The sequence below is a fragment of the Vicugna pacos genome, chromosome 27 (assembly GCF_048564905.1).
Source record: "Vicugna pacos chromosome 27, VicPac4, whole genome shotgun sequence".
NCBI lineage: Eukaryota > Metazoa > Chordata > Mammalia > Artiodactyla > Camelidae > Vicugna > Vicugna pacos.
In genome coordinates, this window is record NC_133013.1 from 23,224,839 (window position 1) to 23,234,989 (window position 10,151).

Consider the following 10,151-nt stretch of genomic DNA (forward strand, 5'->3'; position numbering starts at 1 on the left):
TTCCGCGCAGCCCCTTAGCCCAGTCATGCTCCCAGCTCCCATCTGACACAGGTTGCAACCCACTCGCCCCAAGTGTAAGCTGACGGCACCTCTCCTCCCTCTGACTCTACCTCCATCTTCCTGCCTGGGGAGCCGCTCCGCATTCAGGGTGGGGCAGCCCCAACCACTGAGAGATGGAAGCCGATGGGTAAGTGTTCTCCCCCGAGGGACGTTTCTGAGACGCTGTCACATGTCCCTCGAGGTCAGACACCACTGGTGACCAACTCAATAATGCATCCTTGATTTGGCTTTTTCTTCTTCCCCTATTTCACCCTGTCTCTCCCTCCTGCTCTATGGGACCACATTCGTAGATTATCTCCCCAGTTGGGAGTCTTTGCCTCAGGCTCTATTTTGGGGTGGGGGGGATCCAGGCTGAGTTTCCAAGGGCCTATGACTGAGAATAATCTACTATTTTGATAAAGTGAGGTGACCCTGTGTGCTAATGAAGTTCTCACTCCCCTTCATTCAGGGATGATTTCTGGAGGAGGGAGAAGGCCTGGGGAATGGGGGAGGCTCTGAGGAGCCTGGCTTAGCCCTGGGGAACGGGGTGTTAGAAGAAGATCTGGAGTGGGGAGGGGGGTGGAGATCAGTGAGGAGCCTGTGCTGGGTCGGGGTGTCGATAAGAACTCATCACGTTGGTGTGTGTTGGAGGGTATTTGCTACCGGAGGTGTCCTGTGCCTGCAGACTGGCTTCTTCTCTGAACAAAGGGCTGGTTGGAAAGGAACTGAAGCAGTTCCTCCATGGACCTCAATTCCTGAATCAGGGAGAGCGAGGGTGGGGCAGGGGGCTCAAGTAAAGAGGCCCCAGGCAGCAGATGTCAGCTGTGAGCACTCAGTCACGAGAGTGCAGGTCCTGCCCAACTAAGGTCTCCGGAGGAGAAGCAGGGTTTGGGTGGGGTGAGGAGGTCGTACTCCATGGAACAACTGAAAGATAATAGTATCCTTGACCTGCAGGGACCTAGGGGGTAGGAGTGGGGGTGGGGTGGGTGCCTGAGCCTCAACCACAGGTGCTGGTCAAAGGAGTGAATGTGGGCTCTGACCTCAAGGTGGAGCCACAGAGAGGGGTCTGGACCCACAGCCAGAAGGGTCTTTCTCCCAGGCAGAACCATTCCCCAGGGCAGAGGCTGCCTCAGAGGGGTGAGCCTCCTGTTCTGGGGGATGTACAAGATGAAAAGCCAAAGGCAGGGCTAGCAGAGCAGACCCCAGGACCACAGTGTCGCCCCCCGGGCTCTCCCTGCCCTGCAGTGAAGGGTAGTCAGGAGACCTGGCTTCCAGCCTCAGGTCCACCACCAACCTGCTGTGTGCTTGGAGCACATCACTCTCTCTGAGACCCAGTGTTCTTAATCACGCAAACACGAGCCCTCTGCAGTGGCCAAGGTCTTAGCCCAGAAGGGTACTGAGTTCTGGCCTGGCCAGGGATAATTCTGTCTTCGCAGAAAATGATGGCTCCTTGGGCCAGGCCCCTGGGGACCGGGGTTCCTGCTCTGAAGTAGCTGCCTCAGCAGATCCCTTGTCAGTTAATTTGGCAGCTCAGTGTCCAGGGACAAGTGGTCTTTGAGAGGCATAACGTATCCGTGTCAGAAATGAGTTATGGGATTTACCACGGGGCCGCGATCATGCCTTGCCGCTCCTCTCCCTCCCCGGAGAGGCTTGCTTTGTCATCCAGTCCCCGTATTTGCATGCATCATTGCCCGGCCACCCCTTGGTCAGCTGGTGGCCACAGGGGACTCGTTGGAGGCCCATTATCGGCCCCTAGTCGCGAGGGATGATGGAGGGCAGGCCCATCTGCACACACATTAGGCCCTTTGTCTCTGGATGAGGTGGGGAAGATGAATGAGGCCTGTCGCTGGGCTTCTGCTGCCTTGGGGACATCAGGGGACTGGGTGAAAAGTGGCCTGTGCTCACCTCTGCAGACAGAACCAGATCAAACAGGCTTAAACAGAGACAGCTGGAAGGGGGCAATGGCGAAGAGGAGGCCCAGAAAAGCCATACTTGTCAGTGGGTTTCTGCTTGACCTCTGCCGGCGTTTCCCCCATTACAGCTGGTGCCTGGTCTGATGGCGCTGGGGCCCCATTTGCATTGTGTTAGGTCCAGGCTGACAGAGTTCTCAGACCAGCTGATTCTAACTCCTCACTCTATGGTGGGGAAACTGAGGCCCGAGAAAGCCAGGGACTTGCTTGAGGACACTTCAGGACTCAGCAGCAGGACCAGAACAAGAACTGTTGTGAAGAGCTTACACACCTCCCCCTCCCCACCCCATCTGGCACAGATCCAGCTCAACACACCCGCGATCCTGAGACAAGGCCGGGTTCCCAAGGGCAACAAAGGCAGAATGGGGCTTTTGTCGGTTTCTGGACTTTAGGGGTTGGGCTGGCCTCCGGATGCAGGAGGCTGTCTTGTTTCAGAGGTTTAGGCAGGGCCAGGAGTCCGGTGGAGATGGGAACGGAGGGCCTGAAGCCAGGAGAGCCGCTCCCGGGCTTCCTCAGTCAGTGTCCTGCAGCTCATCCATCTTCCAAGGCTCCCACGGGCCCGGGGCACCGTCCTAGCCCCTTGGCCTGGACCTGAGGCCCTCTGTGATCTACCTCTGCCACCTCCCACGCCCGCCTCAGGAACGCAGCTGGTCTAAACGCCGCCAGCCCTGGGAAATCTTCCTCTAGACTCTCATGGTGCACTGCTCCAAGGGCTGGCAATTGCCTGGTGTGAAAATCAACATTTTCGAGTGTCTCCTTTGATTGAAGGGGTCCCCGGTCCCAACAGCAGCATAGGAGCCCAATGAATGAAGAAATGCATGAAATGACGAAAGGCCCAACCCTTCCAGAAAGCACTTTGGGCATATTTGCCAAGAGCTTTCACATGCCCCGACCCTCTGCCTCAGCAATCCCACTCCTGGAACAGTTTCTTAAGGAAATTATCCCAAAACAGCAGGGAAAAGAACCTTCAGAAACACAGATGCGCATTACAGGGCTCCTCATGGTGTCAGAAAGTGGGCAAGTCATAAATGTCTGATAGAAGGGGGCTGTTGGCTAAGTAAATTAGTGTACCACGTGGTGGAATTACTCACCCTGAAGACTCTGAAGCTGGGAGGGCAAAGGAGGGAGGAGGAAGAGGCAGGTATTTAATTCTGGGGTATTTGAATATTATGTAAGTGCATTATGTTTAAAGTGCCACCTTTTTATGTAGTGTTTTTCTATAGATGCATGGATGGTACTTTTCCGGATTCTCAGTTCTGTTCTACCGAATTGTTTGTTTGTTCTTATGCCAACTCCTGGGTTTTAAAATACTAAAGCTTTAAGATAATATTTTATTGTCTGGTGAGATAAATTCCTCCTCTTTGTTCTTCCTTTTCAAAGTTATTTTGGTTATCCTTGTATATTTATTCCTCCATGTAAATTTTCGAGCTAGCCTGCCAAACATGAAAAATCCTGTTAGTATTTTGATTAGGCTTGAATTGAATTTATAGAGTATCTGGGATAGAAAACTATAATATTGCATCACCCCATTGTACTATTTTGAAAATTTTTTTAGAAAGTAAAATGAACACCATATTGCAACATGGAAACTGCTTATGCTATAAAAGTAAGAAAACAAATATGGTTCATAATTGGATGTTCTGTGTGATTACATCATAACAGATGTGAGGGGGAAATTGGAAGGAAATACAAAAATGCAAACAGTGGATTTTTTTATTTTCTCCATTTTCTAATTTTTCTGTAAAATATTGTAACTTTTAACATATGTGCACATACTTTTAAAAAGAAGGACAATGACAAAGTAGAACATATCCCTAAAAAGGAGACCAGGATGACTAAGGAACTCAAACATATCCCGTCAAAAAAGATTGGGATGATAGAGGCAGGAAACTTAGGGAGGGGATGGCATGGTCTGGTCATAGCTTCTGTCTGAAATTTCTGCATCGCTGCCATGGGCTGAGGCTGGAGGCCCCCAAAGGCAGAGCCAGTGGAGCAGAGGAGGGTAGGTGAGCAGAGGTGTTTCACGGAGGCTGTGCCGTTGGTCCTCAATGGCTTGGGATGCCTGGGGGCGCCCACTGGGGTGCAGGAAGAATGCACATGTGATGGGGAGGGTCTGCCCTAGGTGCCTGAGGTCCAGCCCAGCCTGGGAATCTGTGAGTCTCCAGACGTGGAGCTGAGAAGCCCCTAGGTGCCCATGCCACTTATGCTGGGAGTGGACTTGCCCATCAGAGGGTCTCTGGTGAGCAGTACTAAGGGTTGATGTGGGTTGGGGAGAAGAGGTCCAGGGCAAGTAAACTCAGAAAACAGCTCAACAACCCAAAACCACAACTACACAAGGGCCAGCAGATCCCCACCCCAGTGACTGAGCCACAGGCAAATGGGCAACATGAAACAGTGCATCAATTACTGATCTCTTCCATCCCCCTCCAGAAAGTTGGCAATGCCTACACATGGTTTCCAAAGGCTCTTTGTAAGTTACACACAAGGACTTGCTGCCCCAGGTGTGAACATGTCAGGTCGGGCTAGTCTCTCCTGCTTTTCAAAATGAGCCTAGCATGTGAGCATTAGAACGGTGGCCATTTTCAGGTTAATAATACTGGCGTCTAAAAAGTGGGCAGGGCCAGTGTTCCCGTCCATTGTCTTACCTAACTTTACAAACGCTGGATCAAGGGAGGGGTTGGTCTCCAAACTGTACAGAAGAAGATGCTGAGGTTCCTTGAGAGGGGAAGTGACTTGCCCCAAGCCACACAGCAGGAGAGCGATACAGCCTACATCCAACCTAGGTCTGCCACACACATCCACCAACAGGCTACACCCCGACCCAACCGCATAGCCTTCTGCGGTTTTGAAGTGGTTGAAACAATAAAGAAATTTCCCAAGCAGACTTTTTATTCTCCCACCTGACAACCACCCCATCCCCATACAGAGGGTGACACCTCCAGGACAGTCATGTCAGCTATCGGGTGCTGTGTCAGGGCAGAGAAGGAAGATGGATGGGTCATTGTTAATGAGTGAGTGAGTCTGACACCCCCTCACAGGTTGGGCGGATGGCTCCCTCAAGACCGGTAGCCCCATCACTGTTATCCTTCATTTGTGCTCCCCAAAATGACTATGGGACCGGACCCCCACCTCCCCTTGTAATGTCCACTCTCTCCATCTCTGAGGCACCCATGCCGAAGAGGAGCAGAGGCGTCTGAGCTTGGTTAGGAACAAGCCAAAGACAGAATCGATAATGGTGGTGTTTCAAGGAGAGGGAAGGGCAGCAGGCAGGTAAAGGCCTCCGCAGCCTGGGTATGCGATCACCCGGGCCGAGAAGAACCTCTGGTTTGGGCGAAAGCAGGAACTCCATCCTGAATGCCTCACTTGCTCACCTTATAAAGCCAGGTGTTTCCCCTCAGAACTTTCTGGGATGGTAGTTTTGCTTCTCTCTACCGTGGGGAAAGTAAGACACACAGACTGATCAAAGGCTTCAGACAAAAGCCCCCGACCACTATTACCACCTGCCCCACCCCCAGGGAGGGGCATAGATTAGGAGCCTGCTAAGCTCTTCAGATCTCAAGGCCTCCCACAGGACTCCTGAGAAGCGGCATTGATTGGGACCCGGCCCCAGAAGCACAGGGCTCCAGCCTCCCCTTCTGCCTTCTCTGCCTCTGTCCTGCCCACTCCCTTTTCCAGGGCCTCTTGGCTGCTGGCCCTGAGGAGCAGGGCAGACAAAGGCCTGGGAAGGGAGGGGAGCATGCAGCCCCCAGAACAGCTGCTCTATGGACATGCATACTTGTGGAACCAGCTGAGAACCTCCCTAGAAAAATCCTCTCATTCAGTTACTCACTGGACATCACCAAAGTCTGCTCTGTACCTTGCCCTGGGCTGGGCACTGGACCGGAGCTGCTGTCAGAATTGGGGGGAAGATAAATGTATAAATATACGGGACGTGTGCTCTGAGAGTGGTATAATGGGGGCTGCTGGGGCCAGAGGCCAGGGTCTAGGAAGCTTCCAGAGTTGGGGACATGTGAGCTGGGTTTTGAATTGTGAGAAGGGCGTTTTGCCAGGCAGATAGAAGGGACAGAGCCACGCAAAGCGAGAGAAATGTAAAGGGGGCGGCCACGGGGGTGGGGATGAGGCAAAGTGGGATGGTGGGACCCAGATCACAAAAGCCCCTGAGGCCAGGGCGAGGACTCGATTCTGATGCTGGGGCCACTGCAGAAGGGTTCAGGCAGTGGAGGCCAAATCTGTGCGCTGCCAGTGAGGGCTGACTGGGAGATGGGAGATCCAGGGAGGCCGCCCCTAGAGAATGAGGTCGAGGCCCAGCTGGGGCAGCAGCTGAGGACACACAGGGAGGTGTGAGGACAGGCAAGGCTCGTCCACTGTCAGGTCCTCAGGGCCTGTTCCTGTGTGTCAGATGGATGCCCTGCCAGGTCAGCCCTGCCTGGGCTCCAGGGGAGGTGCAGGGGCAGCTTGGGACAGTGCTCCATGATAGACTCCAAGACCGAGGATGTGCCCAGACAGCCAGTTGCCTTCGGGCCCCACCATACGACCACCAAACCCCAGGCTGCAGCACCCCACCCCCTCCTAGGGCGAACCCACTGACATTCCCAGCCTGCACTGCATCTTGGAGAGATGTGCCCTCCCTGGGTCCCCTATGGTGATAACCACTGAGCAAATCTGGGAACTAAGCTAAAAGAATGAAATGGTTCCTTTCCAAATTCTGTTCCAGAAAAAAAAAAAAAACCTCTAGCTGAGAGTCAGCACATCCACAGTTAGTCCCAGCTTTGACTGTGTTTCTAGGCAAGTCCCTTTCCCTCTTGGGGGCTCAGTTTCCCCATCTGTGTGGTGAGAGTTAGCACTCCCAGCCCTGACCGCTTCATTCCTCAAATGTGCATAGAACTTTATGGTTTTCCCAGCATCCCCATTATCCTGAGCATAACAGAATAAGTATTAATGTGTGCACCATGTAGGTGTTAAAACTGAGGCCTGATGACCTACTCAAACCCGTGGTGGCAGAGTCTACAAGATGACCCTGGTCTCCTGCCCCCCCACCTGACACCTTTCCCTCAGAGCAATGCCACCTGCTTTGTTCACACTGGTGGGAAGATGCTTGGTAATTGTCCAGTTTTTGCGTGTGTTTTTCTGAGTGGGGGTGGGGAGGGCTCATGCCTTCCCTTGGGGTTGTTCTCTGCTCCCTAGAATAACTGGCCTGAGTCAGGCCTCTGCTCCTGGGGGGCCCTTGTCAAAGGCCCATTAACTAACTGTCGTCCAAACCCACTAGGAAACGTGATTTCCACTCTGGGATATGTGGAAGGGAATGTGGGTTGTGTGCAGGCCCGGGGCCCCCCAGGTGCTGCTGAATCCTGCAAGGGCACTGGGGTGCGGGTAGCCCAGGGTTTGGGGGGATGTGGGAGGGGTTAAGCTGCCAGGCGGCTGGCTCTGCCCCAGAGAGGCTGGCAGGCAGAGGGGGGCCGCAGCTGAGGTAACAATGCGGCCATGAATCATATTTACAAACACTCCAGTGAGCAGGAGAAGGACATTAATTAAATATTCACATCCTGCGGGGCCTGGGGAGCCATGAGGGTGAGGACATGATTGCAGCTCAGCAGGAAGTGCGGTGCTGCCGGAATGCGGGGCGGCCATCAGTCTCTCTCAGCAGCCAGCAGGTCTTATTATGATGATTAATTTTCAAGTTATCAGCAGTAATGCAATCACCCTCCTAGGCCAGGAAAACCCTCTTCATCACTCAAAGCCCAGGCTCAGGCAACCTCAAGAGAAAGAGGAGGGGCCCTGCGCTTGTCACGGGGTGAGGAGAAAGAAGTTAGCCAGTGCCCCAGCCCTCATGCTCGGAGGCCTTCCTGAGCGGGCCCTGTGGTCTGACCACTCGGCCCCGTGGAGGCCCTCAGGTGGGCTCCCAGGGCTCACCCAGCTGCCTCGTTGATGGGGAGAAGAGAACGGATTCTCCAGGACATCTGGGAAGGCTGAGGCAGCTGGCCGGCCCACCTGCCCCAGGAGGAGCTGACTCAGGCTCCTCAGGAGCCCAGGGGCTTCTCTAGACCCACACGCCCCACATCCGTCAATCCGGATCAAGGAGGGCCGCAGGGAGCTGGGGCCTTCTCTGGCCGCAGCAGCATTGTCCTGGGGACAAGGGAGAAGGAGGTAGGCGTTGCTCTCGTCTAAAAAACCATTAACCCCGCAGTGGTGATTGAGCACCCGTGACGAGAGGCTTTGTGCTGCGCCCGCACGTGCCGTGCAAGAGGTGATTGATCAGGGATGGACGAGTGTCTCTTCCTTTATGGACTTTCAAAGGCACCATTTGGCATCCTGAGCAAGGCAATCGATGAGAAGCAGCTGACCCCCTGTGGCCACCTCCAGGCAGCAGGTGGATGATCCCACGTGGGGGACGATGGGATTCAGGGGGCAGCTCTGTCACGTGCTGTGCACCGTTGGCAAGGACAAGGCCTGTCCCGGTGCAGGGCTGTTGGCCATCAATTTCCCTTCTCCTTGCACTGAAAGGGAAGCTGGAACAGTTGCCGTGTTTCCTGATAATTTATAGCCAACCGTTCCCAAGCCCTGCAGCCCAGAGGATCCCAGCACTTGTATAAATCAGACTAATGAAGGCTGAGGTTGTCATCTTCGAGAGCAGGCATACAGCAAACCTTTATGGCGTGCCCGCTGGGTGCCCAGACCTGCCCTGAGCACTGGGGCCATGGAGACAAATTGGACTTGGTCTCAGCCTGCGAAAGTCCCCCCAGGCTGGTGGGGCATGCAGATGTATGCCAGCAGTTACAAAAGGCAATGACAAGGCGGCCTGCTGGAAGGAGTCTGGACTTCGGAATCAGATCCACCACCTCCTGGCTTTGTCACCTTGGGCCAGTGCCTCAACCTCTCTGAGCTTTAGTTGCATCACCTGAAAAGCAACCATGAGGACACCTACCACACAGGATGGTTGTAAGGATGAAATGACGCTGTGGCACAGGCCAAGCCCAGTGTCAAGCCCCTGGGGGTTCACCCTTTGTCCCTTCCTCCCACCGCCGGTGGGGAAACTGACCCAGGGCTGTGGGAGGGCAGAGGAGGGAACACTCAGCTCAGCCTGGAGTCGCAGAGCAGGGGCTGCTTTGATAAGACTTCAGGAAGAGGGCTTGGGGGAAAGTGGGGAGTGCAAGGACATGGGGCCTGCGGGAGAGACAGGGATACCGGGGAAAGACAGAGAGAGAAAGAGCTTGTGCAGGATGGAGGTGCTGACAGGAAAGGACTGGGAAGGGGGAGGAGACTAAGGGGTGTCTGAGAAAGAGTGCCAGGGTCACAGAGGAGCCTCTGGGGCTGCTCCGACCGCGTGGAGGATGGATTGGGACAGTCTGTTGTGATGGTTCTGGGCTGGGGCCGGACCTGAGGATGGAGAGGGGCTGGACTGAGAGAGCATCACTGGAAGTGGGGATGGAGCAGAGAGGGCGGCTGAGCCACAGGAGGGGCCGGCTTGGCCACAATCCCACAGCAGGGACACATGTGACCAGACAGGGCCACCCAGGGATGACCCAGTGTCCACTCCAGAGAATACATGCCCCCTCAGCCACAGGCTCCCAAGCAGGGAGATTCACAGACACGTAGAGTGACAACCCACATAGAGAGCCTCTCCCAGAGCACGTGGATACAAATGTGTAGACGGAGACACACGGGCACATGGAAACAGACACACAGAGATGGATCCAGGTTTGCAGACACGCAGAGGAAGCATACACATAAAACATGATCACCCAGCACATTATCCAGTGGATCAGGCTCCACTGGAAAGAGGGTGACCAACTCACCCCCATTTGCCCAGGACTTTCCCATTTTACCAAAGTCCCACATCCTGGAAACCCCCTGAGTCCGAGGCAAACCAGGACAGTTGGTCACCCTAACTCAGAGACTCGCAGACACATGAAGACATACCAAGACACAGACACACCCGGGCAGACGCACACCAAGCCACACACAGAACAGAGGCACAATACAGGCAGGCACACCCCAACCCACCCCAGAGACCAAGCATGCATATAACACACGCCCAGATACAGATACACAGGGCTGGCATGCGCACACGCATACACGCATACACACACACAACCCTACAGATCAAAAGAAATGCCAAAACTTTAACCATTGAAACAAAGGCCA